This window comes from Urocitellus parryii, chromosome 8, assembly GCF_045843805.1.
Source record: "Urocitellus parryii isolate mUroPar1 chromosome 8, mUroPar1.hap1, whole genome shotgun sequence".
Taxonomy (NCBI): domain Eukaryota; kingdom Metazoa; phylum Chordata; class Mammalia; order Rodentia; family Sciuridae; genus Urocitellus; species Urocitellus parryii.
In genome coordinates, this window is record NC_135538.1 from 83583165 (window position 1) to 83609752 (window position 26588).

General features: G+C 39.7%; 2 pseudogenes; one reads left to right on the forward strand and one right to left on the reverse strand.

The window, feature by feature from the left end:
- On the forward strand, nucleotides 1-26064 carry LOC113184615 (heterogeneous nuclear ribonucleoproteins A2/B1-like; annotated as a pseudogene).
- LOC113184620 (U4 spliceosomal RNA) lies at nucleotides 7870-8001 on the reverse strand (annotated as a pseudogene).
- Nucleotides 26065-26588: the final 524 nt, after the last annotated feature.

The window sequence follows — 26588 nt, forward strand, 5'->3', positions numbered from 1 at the left end:
ATGGAGAGAGAAAAGGTACACTTGCGTAAACTCTTTATTGGTGGCTTAAGTTTTAAAACCACAGAAGAAAGTTTAAGAAACTACTACAAGCAATGGGGAAAAGTTACAGATTGTGTGGTTGTGAGGGATCCTGCCAGCAAAAGATCAAGAGGATTTGGTTTTGTAACTTTCTCATCCAAGGCTGAGGTTGATGCTGCCATTGCAGCAAGACCGCATTCAATTGATGGGAGAGTGGTTGAGCCAAAACCAGCTGTAGCAAGAGAGGAATCTGGAAAACCAGGGGCCCGTGTGACTGTGAGGAAGCTGTTTGTTGGCGGAATTAAAGAAGATACCGAGGAACACCACCTCAGAGATTACTTTAAAGAATATGGAAAAATTGACACCATTGAGATAATTACCGATAGGCAGTCTGGAAAGAAAAGAGGCTTTGGTTTTGTTACTTTTGATGACCCTGAACCTGTGGACAAAATTGTATTGCAAAAATGCCACACCATCAATGGTCATAATGCACAAGTACGAAAGGCTTTGTCGAGACAAATGCAAAAAGTCCAAAGTTCCAGGAGTGGAAGAGGAGGCAACTTTAGAGGAAGATCTGACGGATATGGCAGCGGACGTGGATTGGGGGATGGCTCTAATGGATCTGGAGGAGGACCTGGACGTGGCAATTTTGGAGGTAGCCCTGGTTATGGAGGAGGAAGAGGAGGCCATGGTGGTAGAGGATCTGGTTATGGAAACCGGGGTCGGGGCCATGGGGGGGGTTATGACAACTCTGGAGGAGGAAATTGTGGAAGTGGAAGTCATAATGATTTTGGAAATTGTAACCGGGCTGGGGATGTGGCTCAAGCGGTAGCGCGCTCGCCTGGCATGCGTGCAACCCGAGTTCAATCCTCAGCACCACATACAAACAAAGATGTTGTGTCCGCCAATAACTAAAAAATAAATATTAAAATTCTCTCTCTCACTCTCTTTAAAAAAAAAAAAAGGTAACCAGCAACCTTCTATTCTAAATATAGTCTATTGAAGAGTGGAAACTTGGGTAGCAGGAACATGGGGCGACCCCGTGGTAAGGAATTATGGTCCTGGAGGAAGTGAGGGTTCCATATTGAGCTTCATTGTGTAAATAGGAGAGGATGAGAGCTCAAAGATAACTGAACAGCTTCAGGTTATCGAAATAACAATGTTAAGGAAACTCTTATCTCAGTCATGCATAAATATGCAATGATATGGCAGAAGACACCAGAGCAGATGGCAGAGAGCCATTTTGGGAATAGATTTAGATTATTTAATAACATTACCTTACTGTGGGGGAAGGATTGTAAAAAATAATAAAAGCCTTTGAGACAGTTTCTTAGCTTTTTAATTGTTGTTACTTTCTAGCGGTTCTTTGTAAATAAAAAATAAAAATAAAAGTGAAATAAAAATAAGTTGCACGTGTGTTGGTGGTTGCTGGGGTTGTGGCTCAGAGGTAGAGTGATCACCTAGCATGAGGCACTAGTTTGATCCTCAAAATACCACAAAAAAAAAGTATTGTGTACACCTATGACTAAAAAATAAATTAAAAAAAATATAAGTTTAAATATCTAAAGATATTTTTAAAATATTTTTCATGCCAGGCATGTTGGCGCTTCCCTGTAATTCCAGCAGCTCAGCAGGATGAGGCAGGAGACTGAAGCTAAAGCTGAGACTAGCCTAGCAATTTGGGGAGACCCTAAGCAACTTATTGAGACATTTAAAAATAAGACAGCTTGAGGGATGTAACTCAGTAGTAAAGCACCTATGGGTCCAATGTTATTATTTACCAAAATGATAATGATATGATAATAAAATATAAAAGAAACTCAGTGAGGTCTACAATTACCGGAGACTCAGGGCAGGAAGCTGCATTAAAACAGATGGTTATTTCCGAGACCCTACAAGACCAATTCCCTGGGCTGGGGATGTGGCTCAAGCGGTTATGCGCTCGCCTGGCATGCGTGCGACCCGGGTTCGAGCCTCAGCACCACACATAAACAAAAGATGTTGTGTCCACTGAAAACTAAAAAATAAATATTAAAAAATTCCTCTCTCTTAAAAAAAAAAAAAAGACCAATTCCCATGGAGGACTTGGCATGTGTATGACTTATTTCTTTCTTTCTCCCTCTTCTCCCCTGCCTTTCTTTTACAGTGCTGGGTATTGAAGTCAAGGCCTTACACATGCCAAGCAAGCACTGTACCTCTGAGGTAAGCTATCTTTCCCAGCGTTTTTTTGTTTTAATTTTTAAATTTGAGACAGGGCTCTCACTAAGTTGTTGAGGATCTAGCCAAATTGCTAAGATTGACCTTAAATTTGTGATCCTCCTGTCTCAATCAGGGTTACAGGTCTGTGCCAATGCACTCTTTATTTTCTTTTGAGATTGTGTCTTGCTAAATTACCTGGTCTGGTCTCAAATTTGAAATTGCTATACTCCTCTCTCAGGCTTAAGTATCTGGGTAACAGGTGTGTGTCACAGCACCTGGCTTCAGTTATTTTCCTTGTATAGGGGGATAGTACCATGGGGAAATAACTGATTAATTACCCTCAGGTTCCTTCTCTTGTGGAAGGATTAAAGCACAAGGAACTTCATTATCATGCCAATTGAAATTGGCTGATTTGGAGTTTGGCTGTTTATCCCTTTAATCCTGACTTCTGTGGAGGTCAGATAAACAGCTCAGTTTCAGTTTGGTGACCTGGAACTGTAGTGTGAGAGACTCCATCTTGATTTTTAGTCTGGTCTACAAAGGAGCTTAGTACAAAACAATGATCTCCTGTAATATTTGTCCTAACAGAGCACTACTCTCCCTCAAGGTGTACCAAAACCACAAAGATAAGCATGGTTGTTGCCCTCATTCCAGCTGAACCATCCTTTCAAATTTACTTCCCACAAATAACTATAAAATTCTTTCCACGAGCCAAATGGTCTGGACTTGCATTTTCCTGCCCTCCTACTGGTGTTCAAACCAGACCCTTCCCTTGGAGGCTTCTTACTCTCTTCCTGGTATAGGCAGAGCCTATATGTCCTTTAAAATCTGACCTAAGGGCTGGGGATGTGGCTCAAGCGGTAGCGCGCTTGCCTGGCATGCTTGCGGCCCGGGTTGGATCCTCAGCACCACATACCAACAAAGATGTTGTGTCCGCCAAGGACTGAAAAAAATAAATATTAAAATTCTCTCTCTCTCTCTCTCTCTCTCTCTCTCTTAAAAAAAAAAAAAAAACTGACTCAAACCAGCATTACTTTTCCCAAAAATGCTGTGATGCCTGCCATGTGTTTCAAAAATAATTTAGTTGAAGAGGCAGGAGTAGTAGGATGAAATAAGACTTCCAAGAGTTAATAATACATGCATTTCGGTGGGTGGTATATGGAGAAGAGAAGATCAGGGAAGAATTATTTTCTCATTACTTCTATTTTTATGTGTTTGAATTTTTCCTTATTAAAAAGTAAGGTTAATAGTACATGTGCTGGGCTGGGGATGTGGCTCAAGCGGTAGCACGCTCGCCTGGCATGCGTGTGGCCGGGTTTGATCTTCAGCACCGCATACAAACAAAGATGTGTCTGCCGAAAAACTAAAAAAAGATAAATATTGAAAAATTCTCTCTCTTTCTCTCTCTCCTTAAAAAAAAAAAAAGTACATGTGCTGGACTGGGGCTGTAGCTCAGTGGCAGAGTGCTTGCCTAGAATGTGTGAGGCACTGGGTTTGACAGTTAGCACCATATAAAAATAAACAAATAAAATAAAGGCATTCTGTTCATCTACAATTTAAAAAACAAAACAAAACAACAACAACAAAAAACAAGTACATGTGCCACCCGAAGTGGTGGTGCACACCTGTAATCCCAGTGGTTGGGAGGCTGAGGCAAAAGGACCAAGATTTCAAAGCCAGCCTTAGCAATTTAGCAAGGCCCTAAACAACTCAGTGAGACCCTTTCTCTAAGTAAAATAGAAAAAGGGATGGGGATGTGGCTCAGAGGGCAAATGCTCCTGCATTCAACCCTGGTACCAAAAAAAAAAAAAAAAAAAGTGACTGTGCCTAAATAAATATAATATTAAGTATTTTTAAATAAAAAATAGTTGATAGGGGTTGGGGTTGTGGCTCAGCGGTAGAGCACTCGCCTAGCATGTGCGAGGCGCTGGGTTCAGCCCTCAATACCACATAAAAATAAATAAAATAAATGTATTGTGTCCAACTACAACTACAAAAATTTTTAAAAAAATAGTTGATGATGAGATACATAGTACATTGTCCAATGTATATGAAAATCATTATACCCTACAATAATAATGCAAAGTTAATGTTTAAATAAAGAATTTATATCAGTGATTTTAAAAATTTAAGAGATATTATATACATATATAAATGCATATTACAGTTAACAACATTATATGTAAATATATAAAAATGTATGTGTATGCACTTACCAGCATTTCAAGAATTTCAATTTAGAATCACTGTTTCATTCCCTGTGCTTGCTCAAAATGTTGTTTTGTTATTTACTATTTCACATACTATCTTCTCTTTATTCCAGACCCATTTTATCCTGTTACACACATGCACACGCACATACACACACACACATATATAAATGTACATCTTTGAAGTCTAGCACATTCTTTAGTTAGATGAATGTAAAATCATCCTTAAAAATATAGTTTGCAAAATGATTTACAGTAGAGGGGGTAGAGAGAGAAGAGGGGAGGGGAAGGGGGATAGTAGAGAATAGGATAGACAGCTGAATATATCAGACACTAGAATGGCAATATGTAAATCAATGGAAGTGTAACTGATGTAATACAGCAATCTGTATACGGGGTAAAAATGGGAGTTCATAACCCACTTGAATCAAACTGTGAAATATGATATATTAAGAACTGTGTAATGTTTTGAACTACCAACAATAAAAAAAAATATATATATATATATATATAGTTTGCAGGCTGGGGCTGGGGCTCAGTGGTAGCATGTGTGAGGCTCTTCATTCAATCCTCAGCACCACATAAAAATAAAAATAAAGGCATTGTGTCTATCTACAACTAAAACATCTAGTCGGACAAGGTGGCGCACACCTGTAATCCTAGTGGCTGAGAGGCTGAAACAGTAGGATTGTGAGTTCAAAGCCAGCTTCAGCAAAGTCCGGGCGCTAAGCAACTCAGTGAGACCCTGTCTCTAAATACAAAATAGAGCTGGGAATGTGGCTCAGTGGTCAAGTGCCCCTAAATTCAATCCCTAGTACCCCCCCAAAATAGTAAAAATATATATATATAGTTTGCTGTCGGATATGGAGGCACATGCCTGTAACCCAGTAATCCCAGAGGCTGAGACAAGAGGATCGCAAATTCGAGACTAGCCTCAACAATTTAGTGACACTCTGTCTCAAAATAAAAAATAAAAAAGGGCTGGGGATATAGCCCAGTGGTAAGTACCCTTGGGTTCAATTTCCTGAACAAAAACAAAAACACTTTACTATAGCAGTTGCTTCAGGCCAGTTTCTGGCAGAATGGAAGCTATTGCCTGTTACAGAGATGAGAATATTGAGTATTGTCTAATTTGAGTATCTTTCTGCTAATTCAAGAAGCCATGGCAGTCAGGCATGGTGACACAAGCCTGTAATCTCAGTGGCTCAGGAGGTTGAGGCAGAAAGATTGCAAGTTCAAGGCCAGTCCCTAAGCAATTTAGTGAGGGACTTTTCAATGGCCCAAGCAACTTGGTGAGACCCTGTCTCAAAATAAAAAGGTTTGGGATGTGGTTCAAATGGTTAAGAACCCACAGGTTCAATCTCCTGTACCAAAAAAAAAAAAAAAAAAGCCATAGCAAAACACACTTTAATCATAAGAAATGCAATAGGGAGGTGGGGATGTAGCTCTCTGGTAGGGAGTAGTATAAGGCCTGCTCAAGACCCTGAGTTAGAGCCCGTAGTGGGGGTGGGGGAATGCAGATTTGTATGTTAACTTGCACTAAATATGCAGGAATCTAAGAGGCCTAGAGGCAAGAATGTGTTGCTGTCTATGCACACCCAATGGCAGACATTCTTTTAATGTCTTTGGACCTTGTTCCTTCTACCTCTGTCTCTCTCTTTTTTTTTTTTTTTTTTTTAATTTGTAGTTGTAGATGGACAGAATGCCTTTACTTTATTTATTTTTATATGGTGCTAAGGATAGAACCCAGTGCCTAGGCAAGCGCTCTGCCATTAAGCTACAGCCCTAGCCCTCTGTCTCTTATTCTTAAACTGCCTAAATTTCCTAGTTGCTAGTCTTGTTTTTCTCCAAACCCTTCAACTAAAACAGCACAGTACTTTAGCAGTGCTTCTTATACCGAAGTGTGCATACAAATCATTTGGAAACTTGCTAAAATTCAGACTTGAATTCAGCAGGTCTGGGATGGGTCTAAGATTTTGCCTTTCTGATAACCCACTTGAATCAAACTGTGAAATATGATATATTAAGAACTGTGTAATGTTTCAACTTTGAGTTGAAAGCTCTGTATAGCAGGAATTAGCAGACTTTTTTCTATAAAGGGCCAGATGGTAAAAATTTAGACTTGATGGGCCATACTGTCTCTTTCCAATTGAACAATTGTGCTGTTGTAGCATGAAAGTCCACAAATGACATGTAAATGAACGGGCATGACTATGTCTGCATAGACCATTATGGATGAACCTTGAAATGTGAATTTTATAGAATTTTCATGTCAGGAAATTATTCCTTTTTTATCTTTTTTTAAATTTTTTTATTTTTTTCAGTTCCAGGAATCAAATTCAGGGCCTCACACATGCTAGATTAACCACTCTACCAATGAGCTATAACACTGCCCCCCCTCTTTTTTTTTTTTTTTGGTACTGGGGATTGAACCCAGGGGTGCTCTAGCACCAGGTCATTTTTTTCCCTTTACTTTTTATTCTTTTTTTTAATGTTCTACTGCCGGGTTTCTGTTCTCTCGACTAAAAGGCTCAGGGGTCACTCTAGTTAAACTGGGCTACCTGGGCTGGACGAAATAACCACACAAGAGACACAAATACCTTTTTCTTTGGGGTTGCTGTGATGGATCCTCTGAGCTTAAGGGTCCGCAGAAAGAGAGAGAGAGCACACATGTGCTGACCCCTTTTAGTGAGGAGAAGCTATTCAAATGAGGCAAGGGGTCAGGTTTCAGGGGGCTGAGTCTATCTTCATGATGTCCACTGTCAGCAGGTTGACTGACACCTGGGTAGGCCACACCAAAGGGCACAGTAAGAGGAGGGGACACACACAAGGCACTTCCATGGAAGATTCTATCCTAAACAGGGCAAGGGGTTATATTACAAAGGAACAAGTGAGCATAGCTTCACCCATGGGGCTGTAGCAAGACACACCCATTTCTGTGACTGAGTGCCTCAGCACCCAGCTGGGGAGTGTAACTCAGTCACCCATAAGGTTGGCCTCCCACATTCTACTTAGTTGTATATGATGTGGAATGCATTTCAATTTATTGTACACAAATGGAGCACAACAGTTCAATTCTCTGGTTGTACATAATGTAGGGCAATCATACATATACCTAGGGTCATGATGTCCATCTCATTCCACCATCTTTCTTTACTTTAATGTCTTCTACTGTTGTGTCATTGTTAAAAAGTATCCTCCTCACCAAGAATATAAAAGCTTTTATCTGGAACTTTATGGTTCTTTCCCTCACTCTTTCTCTCTTTCTCTTGCAGATCTGGGCATGGTACCCAGGGCCAGGGCCTCACACATGCTAGGCTTGTGCTCCACCACTGAGCTTTTGTGATAGTCTTGCCAAGCTGCCCACACTGGCCTAAAATTTATAATCCTCCTGCTTCAGCCTTCTAAGTAGCTGGGATTACAGGTATGTGCCACCATTCCCACTAAGTGAATTTTTTTTAACATTTGAATTTTTAATCACTAGCAACTCATTCAGGTATGAAAAGTTTTCAATTAGCAATAATTGCGCCTCGGATAAACCTCATTGGCTACGATACTGCCACTGTGCAAAGCTATCATTCAGGTATGAAATATGGTATAGTTTAAGCTCTATTTCTAGATGTCCTTCTAGAATCTATTTATTCATGTTTTACACAATACCTTTATTTGTTTATTGATTTGTTTATTAAATTGTTTATTCATTCTAATTTGATGACAGAATCAGTTCATCTCATATTACACATATAGAGCACCAGACCATTTTTAATACATTTTTTATTGGTTCATTGTAGTTGTTCATATATGGGATTTGTTGTCACACATTTGTACATATTTGTACATGCAGGCTGGGGATACAGCTCAGTTGGTAGAGTGCTTGCCTTGCATGCACAAGACCCTGGGTTCAATCTCCAGCACCAAAAACAAAAACAAAACTGTATATGCATAAAATATGACATTGTAATTTGATCAAATTCATTCCTTAGCACCCCCACCCTTTTATTTTATGTTGAGATCAGATCTGGCTAGATTACTGAGGCTGGCCTCAAACATTTAATCCTCCTGATTTAGCCTCCTGAGTTGCTGGGATTACCGAAAGGAACCACCACACCCAGTTTCCCCTACCTTTGAAAATATAGAAACTGACTGGGGGTGTAGTTCAGTGGTGTAGAGTGCTCACCTATTATGTACAATGTCCTGAGTTCAATATTCTGCATTGCAAGAAATAAGCAATCGAATGTATGAGAATCAGAGGGGAAAAAGAAAACCATAGGAAAGTTAAAGAAATGAAGTGATGGGATTAGAATGTGTTTTTGAGAATTTGATTTTTATTTGGCTTTTATTTTCTTTGATTTTTTTTTTTGGTGTCAGGGATTGAACACAAGGCATTGAGCATGGAACTACACCCTAGTCCCTGGGTCTTTTTTTGTTTTTGTTTTGTTTGTTGTTGTTGATACCAGGGATTGAACTCAGGGGCACTCCACAACTGAGCCACATCCCCAGACCTATTTTTTTTTTTTTAAAGAGAGAGAGAGAGAGAATTTTTTAATATTTATTTTTTAGTTTTCGGCGGACACAACGTCGTTGTTTGTATGTGGTGCTGAGGATCGAACCCTGGCCAAATGCACACCAGGTGAGCGCACTACGGCTTGAGCCACATCCCCAGCCCCCCCAGACCTATTTTGTATTTTATTTAGAGACAGGGTCTAACTAAGTTGCTTAGCACCTCGATTTTGATGAAAGCTAGCTTTGAACTCACCATCCTCCTATCTCAGGCTTCTGAGCCACTGGGGTTATAGGTTTGTGCAACTACACCTGGCTGTTATTTTTGATTTATTTATTTTTTTGAGACAGTGCCTTTCGGAAGTTGCCAAAGCTCTCTTTGAACTTGTGATCATCCTGTCTCAGCCTCCCAAATTGCTGGAATTACTGACACCACACCTAAATTTGATTCCTAACTATTTGACGTTAACTTCTTTTTTTCTTTCCCCCACTTTTTTTTTCCATGTTGTTTTGTTTCTGTTGTTGCTATTTTGTGGTACCAGGGATGGAATCCAAGGCCTCACATGTCCAGTAATCAAGCAAGTACCCTACCACTGAGTGCTAATCCTAAATTAACTTTTTGTTTACTGTATTTATTTATTTGAGATAGGATCTGGCTAAATTGCCATGCTGATGCCGAACTCCTGGGCTCAAGAGCTCCTCCCACCTCAGTCTCTTCAATGCTGGGATCACAAGTGTGTACCACTGCCACCGCCAACATGCCCAGTTATGTAAGTAAGTCACTTTCAACTTTGCAAAGAGGATTATGGTACTATAATTGTCATACATAAAATTTGACTCTGCCTATTTTAATGGTGGAAATAGGATTAAAAATGGTATGGAAGGAGGATTTGCTCAATGATTTGTATCTTAGAAACTGGATTTGGAAAGGGAGTTTGAAAGTAGAAGTGAGATTCCTTTGAGAGTGTGTGTGGGAGGGAGTGTGAACTCTCTAGTTTCTATTATAGATATAAGCAGCGGCTATTTGAAGTTTTTTTTTTCCTTGTGGTGCTGGGAATCTAAAAAAATTTTTTTAAAGTGTGGGTAAGAATGCAGCAGCTCAGTGGTAAAGCACCCCTGGGTTCAAACCCCAGGACCAGGAGAAAAAAATAATGTTTTTGCCCTAAGGTTTCCTGATCAGACAAAAGCAAGGAAACCAAGTGTAGCAGCTGTAGACTAGACCTAGCTCCTTAATTAACCAAGTCAACTGCCTGCTGCATACTTGAGTTTAGAGCTTAAGCCAGTGCACCTTTGTGATTTTTGTTCAGTGAGAAGACAGGAAGCTGCAGGGTAGGGAAAGAGGGTACAGAAACAACAAAACTGACAATAATAGAGATCAACTTAGTGAAGAAAGAGGGGGGGAAGAGGACCAATCAGTTTCTATCTTCAATAGAGATGAGGCGCTTCATCTCCTTTACCCTGCAGCTACCCTGGGCAAAGTAAGACAGTTGCTGAGTTCAGTCCTAGACACCCCCAACCCTCTATGACATCCTTTCCCTGAGCCACTCAGAAACTTCATATCTCAAGGGTGGAAGGATTTGAAGACTTTTAATGCCATACTGAGCTACTCATTTCTTATTCATGCTCAGACCATCCACACCAGCCCTCCTGAGGGTGAATGACCTATCTTTTATGTCTCTGGATTACTAAGGACACTGGGATACATACATTAATTAATATGGCTGAATGGTCATCTACTGCAACACTCACTGGCATGTTCACTAGGTTCTTAAATTTGTTTAACTGCTTTCATGGGAAAGAGTCAGCATATAAATAACTTAATTTTATGAATCTGGTTTTACCTAGGGTTTTGTTTTGTTTTTCTTGTATAAATGAAGCAAATAATGAGTTTCCAAATTTACTTGTTTTTGGTTTACCTATGTATCTGTACACTTGGCAAATAAATGTAAATTATTATTCCTATCAGTTTAAACCCCTGATTAAAACTTGTTGTTTTCTTCATCTCACTGAAGTCTCACCTGACATTTATTCTCTTTGTAAAAGAGTAACCAACACAATTCCAAAGAAAATTTGAGAACAAGTGTAGTCAAAGTCTACCATGAGAAGCTTTATTAAAGATAAACTCCCAACCAGTACGGAGAACTATTTGAGTTTTTGTTTGTCTTTCCAGTACTGGGGATTGAACCCAGGAGCTCTGTAAGACTGAGCTGCATACCTAGTCTTTTTATTTTTTAAAACAAAGTATCCCTCAATTGCCCAGGCTGGCCTCAAACTTGCAATCCTGCCTGAGCCTTCACAGCACCTGGGAATATAGACCTGCACCACTACTCCTGGTTAATGACAAGTATTAATGTAACTGTACCAACATAACCATCTATGGTGATGCAAATGACTAAAACTTTTTCTTTCTGAAAAGTCAAGGGTCTTCTACTTTTAGCGCTATCTGAAATATTTAAGTGGGATCTTCATAATTCGAAGAAAACTGAGACTGTAGATTTCTAAATAATCCCCAAAGCTAAAAAATGATAGCTGTGTCTGGACTCATGATTCATTTCCCTATTACCAGACCAGCGACCCGCGTTCTCCGCAGGCGTGAGCAGCCAAGCACAGCCATGGCAACCCGCGGTGCTCAGTGGCGCCTTCTCCGGGGACTGCTTTACCTTCTCCCTCTGCGCTCGGTGGACAATTATAGTTCTGTTTCAAGTACACACTGAAAAATTAACAGTCTCCTGAGCAATCAGGGAAATTATTAAGGCCACATGGCCCGGGGACTGAGTCTGGAGTGCAAGGACCCGGATTTCTTTTGCCTTTGCTGTATGCACTGGGCTGTTCCTTGCTTAAGGATTTCTTCTCTCATACAAACTTAAGGGTATAAATGATTGTAAGAGTCTTTCAAAAATGCAAAACAAATTCTCTGACTTTCCTGTGGTCTTTTAATAACTGAGAAGTCTGGGCCTGTGGGTGCAACTCAGTGGTAGAGCACTCGCCCAGTACAGATGAGATTCCAGGTTGTTTTTTTTTTTTTTTTTTGGAAGGAGGAGGCTGAGGACAGGAGGATCACAAGTTCAAAGCCAGCTTGAGCAATTTAGTGAGGTCCTAAGCAATTTAGACCCAGTGTAAAAAAAAAAAAAAAAAAAAAAAAAGCATTAAGAGATTAAGAGGTTGGCTTCTTTGGGAATATGATATGGAAAGAAGTCATTATCCAAGATCGCTTTCTAAATCCTGGAGAAGCTTTCAGCTCTGTATTATTTGCCACAGGAACAGTGAGAAGGAAGTCTGACCAGCTCAGAGATGAAAAAGATGGCTTTCTCCTTACCCTGTAGGGACGTTTAAAAATAGCAGGGGAATTACAAAGAGGCATCTCAAGCCTGCAGGAGAAAGAGGCCATACAGAAATGCAGTGTGTGGTTTAAACTTACATAGCAAGAACAGGACAGTGGTTCCTTCATTCCAGCAAGTGCCATCCAGCTCCTTTCCTAATACAGAATTCACATTTGGAGAAGGTGAGAAGACAGGGTCAGCAAGAAAGGAGAAGGAGAAGGAGGAGGAGGAGGGGGAGGGGGAGGGGGAGGGGGAGGGGAGGGGGAGGGGCCAGAGAAACAGTTCTAATTTCTCTTTAGTATTTTCAAAAAGTACACCTACTGATGAAGATTCAAAGTAGACCCTCATCTTAAGGTGGCTCGCTTCTCATACAGAAGTGTTTTAACTTTGCTGACTGATGTAGCATTGGCAAACCTGAAAGTAGAAAGTGGAGGTCCCCCATCCACCCATCCATAGCCCCACTAACTAGAGACATCTATTGTTAATATTTCACTAATATAGAAATATTAGTGATGGGCTAGGGATGTGGCTCAAGCGGTAGCAAGCTCGCCTGGCATGCGTGCGGCCCGGGTTCGCTCCTCAGCACCATATACAAACAAAGATGTTGTGTCCGCTGAAAACTAAAAAATAAATATTAAAAAAAATCTCTCTCTCTCTCTCTTTAAAAAAAAAAAAAAGAAATATTAGTGAAAATCACTTTCCAGTATTTTTATACTATAGAGTATAAAAGAAAAGAAAGAAAGAAAAATGAAAGGGGAGAGAAAGGATAAAAAACATTTAATCTGGCCTGGTGGTGCATTCCTGTAATCCCAGCAACTCATAGGAGGATAGAAAATTCAAAGCCAATTCAATTTGAGGCCCTAAATAAATAAATAAATAAATAAATAAATAAATAAAGAAAGAAGGAAGGTTGGGGTGTGGCTCAGCGGTTGAGCCATCACCTAGCCTGTGTAAGGCCCTGGGTTGGATCCCCAGCAGCACATAAAAATAAATGAATAAATTAAATAAAGGTATTGTGTCCAACTACAACTAAAAAATAAATATTACAATAAAAATTAAAATAAATAATTTTTAAAAAATAAAATAAAGGAGGAACTGGGAATGCAGCTCAGTGGTAAATTGCCCCTGGATTAAATCTCCAGTACCTTCCTTTCCAAAAAAGAAAGAAAGTTAACTTTTTTTTTTTAAAAAGAGAGAGAGAATTTTTTTAATATTTATTTTTTAGTTCTCAGCGGACACAACATCTTTGTTTGTATGTGGTGCTGAGGATCGAACCTGGGCCACACATGCCAGGCGAGCTCGATACGGCTTGAGCTACATCCCCAGCCCAGAAAGTTAACATTTACACCACTTTAGCACTTAAGAGTTGAAAGCTTGGTGCTATCTATATAGGAAGGCCAAGAACATTCATCTATCAGAGGAGCCATCTGAAGCAATCTGGTAGGTGAAGACTAAGGAGTTATATCTATTTGCTTTTAAGATGTGATTTGTAATTCCTAAGTCCTATGATTGATAATTTCATTTCTACCCTACAAACTTTTGCTTCTCTGATAAACTGGAGTTCATGGTTGCCCTTGAACCTTATATTATCACATTTTCTAAGACCTGGGGCATTTATAAGGCATAGAGGCCATAGTAAAGACTCTTTACTCGGAGCCCGGTGGAGGGAGTGTATTCCCGGGAAGTGTGTGTAGAGTGCTGGTGAGAGTTGGGGAATAAAGAGTTGCTGTTTGAACCTACAAGGCTGTGTGGCGGCTCTGTTATTTTGTGACCAGCCAGACTGTGGCAGTGAGTTGCGAATTGCCACCCTGGTCAGGTTTCTTCATTTCTCAAAGTCTCAGTTTCTTCATCTGTTAAATGCTTATAACATGTATCTCATTTAATATGTAAGGGCTAAATGATGTATAATACAGTAATTTACAGTTACTGAAGTTCTGGACTTAATGAATCCATACGGTTTCTGTACATTCATCTTGTCTCTTATACTGAAGCTCAAGTTCCTTAAAAGTAGTGATATTCTTTTTTTATCCTCTGGGAACTTAGCACGGTAATAAAGAGGGAGGAAGCTCCAATTGGCAGTATTAGTGCATTATCGTCATTCTCCAAGTTAACAATGAGGTTGAATTTTAATGAATGGTACTCACAAGCTGATATTAACTCACTACACTCACACAGTTGCAAAGCATGCCACACATTGAGTAATGTTTCAGTTTAAACAAACTAACAAACAAACCATTAAAAGCCTTAGCTATTTAATGAGGTTCTTGCAAAACTGTTCTTCCTGGACTGTAATAGCTTAACACTGATGAAGATAAAGTTGAAAAGTGACCAAGAAAGACAAACTGTGAATGAACTTTGGGGCAGGGGGCGAGGGGTCAAATGTCAAGTGCAGAGGATTAGATCATGTATGATCAGCATGATTTTAAAAAGAGCCATTAGGAAGGAGTAATTAGCAAGGTTGTTAATTAAGGTGCAGTTTGTAGTTCTGTCACAGAGAATAATAATTTGTTAGCCTGAGTAAGGTCTTGTTTTTTGATTAGTACTTTCACTGTTCAGACATGAGTGAGGCTTGACATTAAAGAAATGTTAAACAGGATGCGTGGCCCAGGCCTGTAATCCAAGCGGCCTGGGAGGTTAAGGCTGGAATATCATAAATTCAAAGTCAGCATCAGTAACTTAGTGAGGCCTTAAGCAACTTAGACCCTGTCTCAAAGTAAAAAATAAAAAGGGTTGGAGATATAGCTCAGTGATTAAGTGTCCCTGAGTTCAATCCCTGGTAGGAAGGAAGGAAGGAAGGAAGGAAGGAAGGAAGGAAGGAAGGAAGGAAGGGAGGGAGGGAGGAAAGTTGGTTAAAGGAGTGAGAATATAGAGTTTGCCTAGCATGCAAGAGACCCTATGTTTGATTCCCCCAGCAACACACACACAAAAGCTGGAGACTAGCCTCAGCAATTTAGTGAGCCCCCAGCAACTTAGTGAAAATCTGTCTCAAAATAAATAAAAATAAAAAGGACAGTGGATATGGCTAGGGGTAGAGTGCTCCTGATTCAATCTTCAGTACCCCACCCCCCAAATCATATTGGAATTTAGCCACACCCATTCATGTATTATTTCTCACTACTAAGGAACCAGGAGAAGTGAGTAATTGCAACAGACACCATACAGCCAGCAAAACCTAAGACATTTATAATCTGATCTTTATAGGAAAAAAAATTGCAAATCCCTTATACTGATGGCATTAGAGGTTTAAACCAAGCTCAACAAGTAAATGAGAGTAAAATACATTATTATTATTGTTATTATTATTATTATTATTATTATTATGGTACTGGGGATTAAACCCAGGGGTGCTTTACATCTGGGCTACATCCTTAGCCCTTTTTATTTTTATTTATTTTTTTATTTTGAGACAAGGTCTTGATAAATTGCTCAGGGCCTTGCTAACTTGCTGAGGCTGGCTTCAAACTTACAATTCTCCTGCCTTAGCCTCCTGAGTTACTGGGATTATAGTCATACAACGATGACTGAAAAAAGTCTTTTTTATTTACCTAGATATTTATCTTCTCTATTTTACTCCTTCCAGAAGATTTGAGGTTTCACTTGATGTTACTTCTCTTCTGCCCAAAGAACATCCTAAAGCATTTCTTTCTTTCTTTTCCTTCCTTCCTTTATGTATTTTGGTGGTATTGAGAATTTAAAAATCAGGTACATGCTAAGCAAATGTTCTACCACTGAGCTTTGCCCACCACCCCCCGCCCCCCTGCCCCCAGCCCTTGTAGCATTTCCCATACAAAAATGTATCTATTTTGTCTTCTTTTTTTTTTCTATTTTTTTCAAGTTTTTGAAGTATGGTTGTCATATGATTAAACTGCACCTGTTTGATAAGTTTTCACATATGTACACCCATTAACTATCATCACGGTCAAGATGATGAACATATTCATCTTCCCCAAAAGGCTTATCATATCTCTTTGTGATCTCTTCTATCTCCTGCCTAGCCCCCTTCCCCATCCTCTAGCAATTATTAATATCCTTCTGTCATCACAGATCAGTTTGCATTTTCTAGAATTTTATATGTATAAAGAATCATACAATTTGTATTCTGTTTGATTTTGTATGTCCTCTTCAATCAACACAGTTATTCTGAAAGTATTTATATCATCAAGTCAGTAGTTCATTCCTCTTTATTGCTAAACAGCTTTCTAGTGCATGAATAAATCATAATTTACTTATCCATTCACCTGTTGATGGATATCTGCATTGTTTCCAGTTTTTTGGTGATTACAATAAAGCTGCTATGAAAATTTGTAACTTAATTTTATTTTATTTATTTTTTTTTAATATTTATTTATTTATTTTTTTAAGTTTTCGGCGGACACAACATCCTTGTTGGTATGTGGTGCTGAGGATCGAACCCGGGCCGCACGCATGCCAGGCGAGCGCGCCACCGCTTGAGCCACATCCCCAGCCCCCTGTAACTTAATTTTAATAATTTAAAATTCTACTATTAAGCTATACCCCAAGAGAGAGAAGGGAAATTGCATGGAAATGGAAGGAGACCCTCATTGTTATACAAAATTACATATAAGAGGATGTGAGGGGAAAAGAGAAAAAAAACAAGAGAGAGAAATGAATTACAGTAGATGGGGTAGAGAGAAGATGGGAGGGGAGGGGAGAGGAGGGGACAGGGGATAGTAGAGGATAGGAAAGGCAGCAGAATACAACATACACTAGTCTGGCAGTATATAAAAAAGTGGATGTGTAACCGATGTGAATCTGCAATTTGTATACGGGGTAAAAATGGGAGTTCATAATCCGTGTGAATCAAATGTATGAAATAAGATATGTCAAGAGCTTTGTAATGTTTTGAACAACTAATAATAAAAAAAAAATTAAAAAGAAAAAAAAAAGCTATACCCCAAGTCCTTTTTATATTTTTTTTGGGAAAAGATTTTGCCTAGTTGCTGAGGCTGGCCTTGAACTTGCTATCCTCCTACCTCAGTCTCCTGAGCTGCTGAGATTATACAATCACTTCAATCATTGTTTCCCTGTATATAATGTGCTGTTTTAAAAAAATTTCTTGAGTCAATTAGTTAATTTTGGCACAGAGAGGCAGCTTACTCTCTATTTAGCTATTCATTTAACAAATATTTATTGTACAGGTACTGTTTTAAGTACTGAGGATAGAATAATGAGCAAAATACAAAATAATAATAAATAGTTTGAGAATATAAAGAACATTAAAATATGCATACTAATTTATGTAATCTTCAACCTCTCTAAAATAAGTACTATTATCCCCATTTTAGAAATGAAGAAGAGGTTAAGTAATATCTCTAAGGTCACATAGTTACTAAATGTCAGAACTGGGCTTTGAACCCAGTCAATCTGGCTGTAGTATGTGTACTTTTCCCCCTTGTGGTACTAGGGAGCAGACCCAAGAGGGCTCTATCACTGAGCTATATCCCCAGCCCTTTTTTTTTTTTTTAATATTTATTCTTTAGCTTTAGGTGGACACAATATCTTTATTTTACATTTATGTGCTGAGGATTGAACCCAGTGCCTCATGCATGCCAGGCGAGGACTCTACCACTGAGCCACAACCCCAGCCCCATATCCCCAGCCCTTTTTAATTTTTATTTTGAGATAGAGTTTCACTAAATTTCCAAAGCTGACCTTGAACCCTTGGTCCTCCTGCCTTAGCCTCCTACACAACTAGGTCTAAAGGCATGTGCCCCCATGCCCAACTGCATTTGGGGGGGGGTATGGGGCCTACCTATGTTGCCCAAGCTGGCTTTTAACTTTGGGGCTCAAGTGATCCTCCTGCCTCAGCCTCCCAAGTAGCTAGGATTATAGGTATGTGCCATCATGCCCGCCTCTAGAATATGCCCACTTCTAGAATATGTACTTTTAATCCCTATTGCTTTATCTAATGGAGGGAAAAAATGGAAATCTAAGGATGGGCAGGATTGATCTTTAGCTACATTAGCAATGGGCACATCGCTCAGTCATTCTATTTTACCTCAACTATAAAACCAGTTGTTTTCACTAGATGAAGAATGAAGTCTCTTGGGCTGGGGATGTGGCTCAAGCGGTAGCTCGCTCGCCTGGCATGCATGCGGCCCGGGTTCGATCCTCAGCACCACATACAAACAAAGATGTTGTGTCCACCGAAAACTAAAAAATAAATATTAAAATTCTTTCTCTTTCTCTGTCTCTCTTAAAAAAAAAAAAAAAGGTGTTTACAACTAAAAAAAGAATAAAGTCTCTTGCAGCATGAGAGTCTATTACTCTAGAGAACAAAGGTTGGTATAGTTATGTGGAATTAATTAAATCAAATATGGAGATAATTAAGTGCTATACAAAAAAGGATCATGGTAGTTATTTTGCAGTGGATCCACAAATGGTATATATATACGAATTAATGGAAAAACACTGTCAATAGTCTTTTTTTTTTTTTTTTTTTTTTGTACCAGGGATAGAACCTGAGGTGCTTAACCACTAAGCTACATCCCCAGCCCTTTTTTATATTCTATTTAGAGACAGGGTCTCACTGAGTTGCTTATGGCCTCACTAAATTGCTGAGATTGGCCTAGAATTTGTGACCTTCCTGCCTCTGAGCCACTGGAATTACAGGAGTGTGCCACTACTGTCAATAATCTTTGTGTACATGATGGCATTCAGATTCATTGGTCTATTTGAATGAGTCTGTTCTAAAAAAAAGAAAAGAAAAAAATGTGTCACCAGCTGGCCAGGCCGGCGGGATGAGCCGGGTTCAAAGGAGCTGACTGAAAGAATGAACTGAGAAAACGGTGAAGAAATCATGCAAAACACGAACATGAGTTTCAAGGGTGGGACTGCTCAGTGACCTCAAGGGCCAGCTCCATGCTAAATAGCGCTGGAAGGAGCAAGAGAGAGAACATACCCAGAACCCCCTTATTTATTAGGGAAAAGACATTCGATAGAACATTCCACCCAAATAAGGCAAGGGGTAGGGTTTTGAAGGGTGGAGTCTTGCTTGGTGATTTCTTGTGGTCAGCAGATTGATTGACATCTTGGCAAGTCACACACGTCTCAGATGTTGTGTGGGATCACAGGCAGAGTGAGAGGAAAGGCACACTTGCATCACACAGCCCAATCAATGTGCAACGCCAGACCAGTCCCCTCATATGCTCAAATGTGGATAGCTCACACACACAGCCCGTGCACGAATGGCTCGCAACAAAAAGGAAGACAAAACTGTAATCTTAGAGACTCAGGAGGCTGAGGCAGGAGGATCAGAACTTTGAGGCCAGCCTGGGAAACTAAATCAGACTTTGTCTCAAAAAAAAAAAATAAAAATTGTAAAAACAGGGCTGGGTATGTAGCGCAGTGTTGGAGTACTCGCCTGACATTGGCAAGGCCCTGTGTTTAATCTCCAGAATCACACGAAAGGAAGAGAAAGAAGATGAAGATCTAAGAATTTACCTCAGTGGTTGCCCAGTTATTGAGACCTGGTTTCCCCTTCTCGTTGATGATTGTGTGAAATACAGCATGATTGGGTGTTTTTTTAAAACTAAGTCTGCAAAGTTCCTTTGGCAACAGGAATGGCTTGCCAATAGACATACTGGAAACAGATGGTACTAGAAAAACAAAGATGACACAGCAACAATTCAAAAGATACTGTACTAAAAATGAAAAAAGGATAAAGGACATTTAATCTTAGAAAGTACAACGATATGACAGGATTTCAGAATCAAGGTTAACTGTCCAGTTGCCTTTTTCTTTAGTAGTGGAGATTTAAACCAGGGGTGCTTAACCACTGAGCTACATTCCCAACCGTTTTTATTTTTTATTTTGAGACAAGGTCTCCCTAAACTTCTTAAGGCCTTGCTAAATTGCTGAGGCTGACCTGGAACTTGCAATCCTCTTGCCGGAGCCTCCCAGGCCACTGGGGTTACAGGTATGTGCTACCATGCCCGACTTATTTATTACCTTTGATTTTTTTTTAATATTTATTTTTTAGTTTTCGGCAGACACAACATCTTTGTTTGTATGTGGTGCTGAGGATCGAACCCGGGCAGCACGCATGCCACGCGAGCGCGATACCGCTTGAGCCACATCCCCAGCCCTTACCTTTGATTTTTAAAACACTCCTAGTTAAATTTTTTTTTCTTTAGCTGGGTATGGTGGGGCACACCTGCCTAAGGAGTGTTATAAGGAGGCTGAGGCAGGAGGGTTTTAAATTTAAGGCCAGCCTCAGCACCTTAGGTAAGACCCTATCTCAAAAGAAAAAAGGGGCAGGTATGTAGTTCAGTGGTAAAGCGTCCCTGGGTTCAAGCCTCAGTACCCATCCATCCTCCACAAAAGAAAGATCTTGAAAGTGAAGCTGAGCGGAAAATCAATAAGAAAAGAGAAAAGCAGGAATGTGAAACATAGAACTCAAAGCAAATGGTCATTATGCCAATCATTTTGGGGGGAGGATTTAACACAGGGAGGCTTAACCACTGAGACACATCCCCATTCCTTTTTATTATTTGTTTTGAGACAGACTCTCACTAAGTTGCTTAGGGCCTTGCTAAATTGCTGAGGCTGACTTCAAATTCCCAATCCTCCTGTGTCAGCCTCCGGATCCACTGGGATTATAAGTGTGCCCCATAACCACCATACCCAGCTATGCCATTATTCTTAATAAAGAAACTTCATTTTGCCAGGTGTGGTAGTGTACACCTGTAATCTTAGTGGTTTGGGAGGTTAAGGCAGGAGGATCCCAAGTCCAAAGCCAGCCTCAACAATTTAGTGAGGCCCTAAGCAACTTAGAGGGACCCTGTCTCAAAATTTAAAAATGATCTGCAGATGTTTCTCAGTAGTTAAGTCCCCCAGGGTTCAATCCCTGGCACCAAAAAAGAAAGAAAGACGGAAACTTCACTTCTTCATTTTATATCAACACTCGGTTAATGAGGAATCTCAAATAACAAAAAAAAAAAAAAAAATGAAATAACAAGCAGCCATTAAGAGTTATTAGGGCTAAGTATGTAGCTAGCTCTGTGGTATAGCATGTGTATATGTGAGGCCCTGGTTCACACCCCAGCACCAAAAAAGAAAAAATAAATAAAAGTTATTGAATGCTTACCCTAGTGCTTGGCTCTGTGTTAAGTACTTTACGTTGTTTCATTTAATCCTCAACACATGCTAAAGGGGTAGATATTTATTTACTATTATCCTCACTTTATAAATATGAAAACCGAGGCTTAGAGAGGCTAAATCACTTGTTAAACATCCTGTGGCTAGTTGTGCTATAGCCAACAGGAGGGATTCCAGTTGAAGACATTCCAGCTTCAGAGCTGTCTCATTCTTTAAGCAGTATACAATATACATCATGGTTTAAAACAAATGAAAAAGAAACAAATAGTTCCCTGCAAATTATTGTTCTAACCTGGTGCAAAAAAGCAAAATAAACAAAGAAACAAAAACCATGCTCTGTACCGGAGATACTCTTCTTAAATTTCATAGTAATCTTATGGGGCAGGTACTACTGTCTTCCTTTTGTAAAGACACCAAATACTTGGCAACCCTTTCAGTAAGATGTGGTGCATGCAGGACTTGGACCCAGGCCAGTGCCAGTTGGTCAACAGTGTTCCAGTGTTCTTCACAAGCTTCTTAGGGGGTTTCCATGAATACCCCAGACAGACATATGTTGCTCTCTGTTCCTTTCTGTGGAGAACAATTTCTTCCTGGGGCAATCACCCAAAGCACTCACCTCTATGGCCTCCTTCTCTGGCTGACTCCCACTGTTCCTCCCAGCTCTCCTCTTTTGAGCTTTCCCTGCTGCTCTCTTCCAAGAAACCGTAGGCTTACTCGATCCAATTTGCTTATACTCTCCTGCTGTCTTCTGTTTTCTTTTGGGGGGAATAGGAATAGGGCTTGGAATAGAACCTAGTGGTGCTTAAACACTGAGGCACATCCCCAGCCTTTTTTACTTTTTATTTTGAGACAGGGTCTCACCAAGTTGCCTAGGGCCTCACTAAGTTGCTGAGAGTGGCCTTGAGCATACACCACTGCAACCAGCCTCTGTTTCTTCCTAATATTCCCTTCTCTATCTCTCCAGGGCTCTGCCACATCACGTACATCATCCAGAAGGGACTAAGTTTGTCCCCCACTGCCTAGCTAGTTCTTGGCACATAGCACATGCCCAGTAAATGTTTTTTTTTTGACACCCAGTGCCTCACACTCTACCACTGAGCTAACCCAGTTCCTCAACAAATGTTTGTAGATATATAAAGACTGACCTCTGAAGTCCTGTACAATTACCAATGAACAAACAGACTCCATTTTGCCCTGAGACTCCATGTCATGTGAGAAATGCTTTCCCCATGGGAACACCGCACCTGTGTACCTATCAACAATTGCTTAGCATAGCATATTGGCAAGATTATTTCTTCCATTACTATACACTGTACTTGAGCAATGTACCCTAACTGCATAGAATGTTAACGTTTGTCTAGGCGTTAGTAACCATTCTTCAAATTGTACTCAAATAGGGTTGTTTTGACCCACTTCCTCTTCTGCTTATGATTTCAGATATCATGATTTTTGTTTAGGGTTATCATAGCATTAGACATTTATGATTAATGTACTGATATGCTTTACTTACCATATAAAAGGTATGCTCTAACCCCTGGAGGGGGTCGAGTAGTGTCAACTTACAGTTTGCCCTTGTCCCTCCAGCTGCTATTCCACGTGCTGGTAAATAAAGATGGTTCTGTCTCCTGCTTTAAGACTGACTCAGTGATTTATTGCAATCTCTCCATAACCTTTTAATTTTACTTCTTGCACTTTAGAAATCTTGTTAAGGAAGTCAGTTCCTTAGCCAACATGTTGGGTGGAGGTTTCCTGATCTAATTCCAAGGTCTTTGATTCACTTTGAATTGAGTTTTGTGCATGGTGAGAGATGGGGGTTAAATTTCATTCTACTACATATAAATTTCCAATTTTCCCAGAGCCGTTTGTTAAAAAGGCTATCTTTTGCTGGGTACAATGGTAACTGCCTGTAATCCCAGTGGCTTGGGAGACTAAGGCAGGAGGATCCTAAGTCCAAAGCCAGCCTCAGCAATTTAGTGAGGCCCTAAGCAACTCGCCTGGCATGCGTGCGGCCCGGGTTCAATCCTTAGCACCACATACAAACAAAGATGTTGTGTCCGCGGAAAACTAAAAAATAAATAAGTAAATATTTAAAAAAAATTTTAAAAATGATCTGCAGATGTTTCTCAGTAGTTAAGTCCCCCAGGGTTCAATCCCTGGTACCAAAACAAACAAACAAAAAGGCTATCTTTCTCCTATGTGGTGGGGTTTTTGTTTTTATTTTTGTTTTTGTATGGGGATTGATTTTTGTATGAGCATTCAACCACTGAGCCACATCCCCAGCCCTATTTTATATTTTATTCAGAGACAGTGTCTCACTGAGTTGCTTAGTGCCTCACCATTAGTGAAGCTAGCCTTGAACTCTGGATCCTCCTGGGATTACAGATAACAATTGTTATCAGATAACAATGTATGTGAGTTTGTCTGCTATTTTGTTCCATTGGTCTTCATGCCTGTTTTGGTGCCTGTACCATGCTGTTTATGTTACTATAGCTCTGTAGTATAACTTGAGGACCAGTATTGTGATGCCTGCTATGCTTTTCTTGCTAAGGACCGTTTTGGCTATTCTGGTCTCTTATTTTTCCAAATGAATTTCAAAACTGCTTTTTCTAGATTTATGAAGAAGGTTGTTGAAATTTTGGTGGGGATTGCACCGAATCTGTATAGTATTTTTGGTAGTATGGCCATTTTGACAATATTAATTCTGCCTATCAAACAATACGAGGGTTTTTTCCATCTTCTAAGGTTTTCTTCAATTTCTTTCTTTAGTGGTCTATAGTTTTCATCGTAGAGTTGCTTCACCTTTTTTTGTTAGATTGATTCCCAAGTTTTTTGGTTTGTTTGTTTGTTTTTGAGGATATTGTGAATTTGGTCATTGGAGATAAAAAAAATGATTGATTTATGGATGTTGATCTTGTGTCCTGATACTTTGCAGAATTCATTTATGAGGTCTAGAAGTCTTCTGGTAGAGTGTTTTGGGTCATCTAAATACAGGATCATTTCATCAGCAGAGATAATTTGCACTTTGTGTGTGTGTGTGTGTGTGTGGTGCTGAGAATTGAACCCAGGGCCTAGTAATGGAAGGCAAGCACTCCACCAACTGAGCTATATATCTCCAGCCCTAATTTGTACTTTTTTCCCCCCTATTTGTATCCCTTTAATTTCCTTCTCTTGCCTGATTGTAGCACCTATTTTTAAATGTTTATAATTAACAAGATATTTATGAGTTTATTTTCTCTACTGACTCAAGTTAATGTTACAAGGCATAAAAACAAGGCAGGCATTCTCCAAATAGCCTTAGACACATTGTCTTCTTTAATAAAGTGCCTCCATGTCTTTGCATGTCATTGCATATTAGAATTATGAGGTAGGTTCTAAGCATAAATGATGAGCAGACCCATTTCACAGATGCACACAGAGGAATCCAGAACTGGTGGCTGTCACAAGATCTATAAGTGGGAGAGGGTGGACTGAATTGTTGATTATCTAACTCTTATGCCATTGCTATTTTCATTACAGCAGGCTACCTACAGCTGTTGGGAAGGGTGAGGACTAGCTCTCCAGTTAGATTTTCCGGGTTCATATTCTTTGTGAGGCTCTAAAAGACTCACAAGATTGCCAATATGTATTAAGTGAAAAAAGCAATGTGGTACGTTGCATTTTACCATTATGCCAAAAAAAAAAAAAAAAAAAAAGGAAAGGAAAAAGAAAAACTTTAAAAAAGAGTGTCTGTTTTTGCTTTTTGTGCATAAACTGCTGCATATAACTTCTCCATCTATAAAATATGGGTAGTAGAATTACATTAAATACTATAAATATTAGGACAGCGTCTGCCATCAGAAGTGCCATTTTATTTGGCTTCTCGGTCCAAATAATTCCTTGGCTTAATCATATTCTAAAATACCCTTTAAAAATAATTTTCAATTGGCACAAGCAAGATGAAAACGTGGCAAGCCACAGCAAAATTTAAATTACTTAAAACTGCTTTAAATTACGCTCAATAGTAAAATGGTGAGCCAATATTGAAAGATGTTTGGCAAATCTCAATTATATAACTCAAAGAATCATTACTGTCACCCTTTTATCATAAAAATAACTAAAAAACTTGTTTTTTTTCTCTTAAGACACATACTGATGCTTAGTTAAAATTTAAGTTTGACACTCTAAATGATACGAGGAAGTTTAAAGAAAATAGCAAGCAAAATAATTACTTTAGAGTATAACCCCCAAACACATTTGTGAGTCTCAACAATGTTACTGTTTTAACATTTAAATTAGTAAAAAACATACTATATCGCTGTAAAATTGTTCCGGTTATAATAAAGACAGAGGGTTTGGAGCCTGAAAAAAAGTTCAATATTTGCTTCAGTCTTTTAGAGGCCAGGGCCTTATGGGGAGTCTATGGCCTCCTCCAGGGCCCTTTCTTCCGCAGTTTTGGGACGGAGTCAAGTGACCTCAAGGTGGGGGCGTGTCAAGGGGCGGTCTTCCTCTTTGGCGATCTGAGCTGGCAGAACCTATCGCTCTCCTTGAACCCGCCAGGTGCACAGGTGTTTGCGCGCAGACTCGGCTGGCTGCGCCTCCCGTGTAGCTGGCGCCCAGAAGGACCGCCAGCCCCGCCGCGTCCCCGGAGCCACGGGGCGCTGTCCTACGGACCCGCCTTCCGATCCTGCTCAATCCCCCCAGGTCTCGATCGAGGGTAGCAGTGTGAGCTCGCCCCTGAGAACAAATGCAAGATAATTTGACCTCGATGGGTCAATGTTAGGCTCTTAAGCATAATATGAATCGAGATCTTCCTTTCCCCAGGGAAAGTCCTGGCCATAATGTCAACATTAAGAGCCCCCAGAGGTGGTGCGCAGTAGGTTACTTACATATAATCAAGGACTCTTGTAATTTTATTGTTCTTTAGGGGATATTTAAAAAAGATTATAAAGTATTTATAAAGTCTATACTTTTGTATGTAGTTAAGGGGCTTGGGAAAATTTACCTACATTTTGAGAATTTTGGCGTCATTTAAAAAATTTTTCCTTTTTCAATCTGTACGTAATAATGAAAATCTGACTTCCTTATCTATGTTTAAGGAACACTTTTGGACCGTTTCGTTAATTATATTTAGAATGTTGGGTTATTTTTTTCTTCTTTTTTTTTTTTTTTTTTTTGGTGTGTTTATGTGGTGTTGCGGTTTGAACCCAAGGCCTTGTGCATGTGAGGCAAGCACTCTACCAAC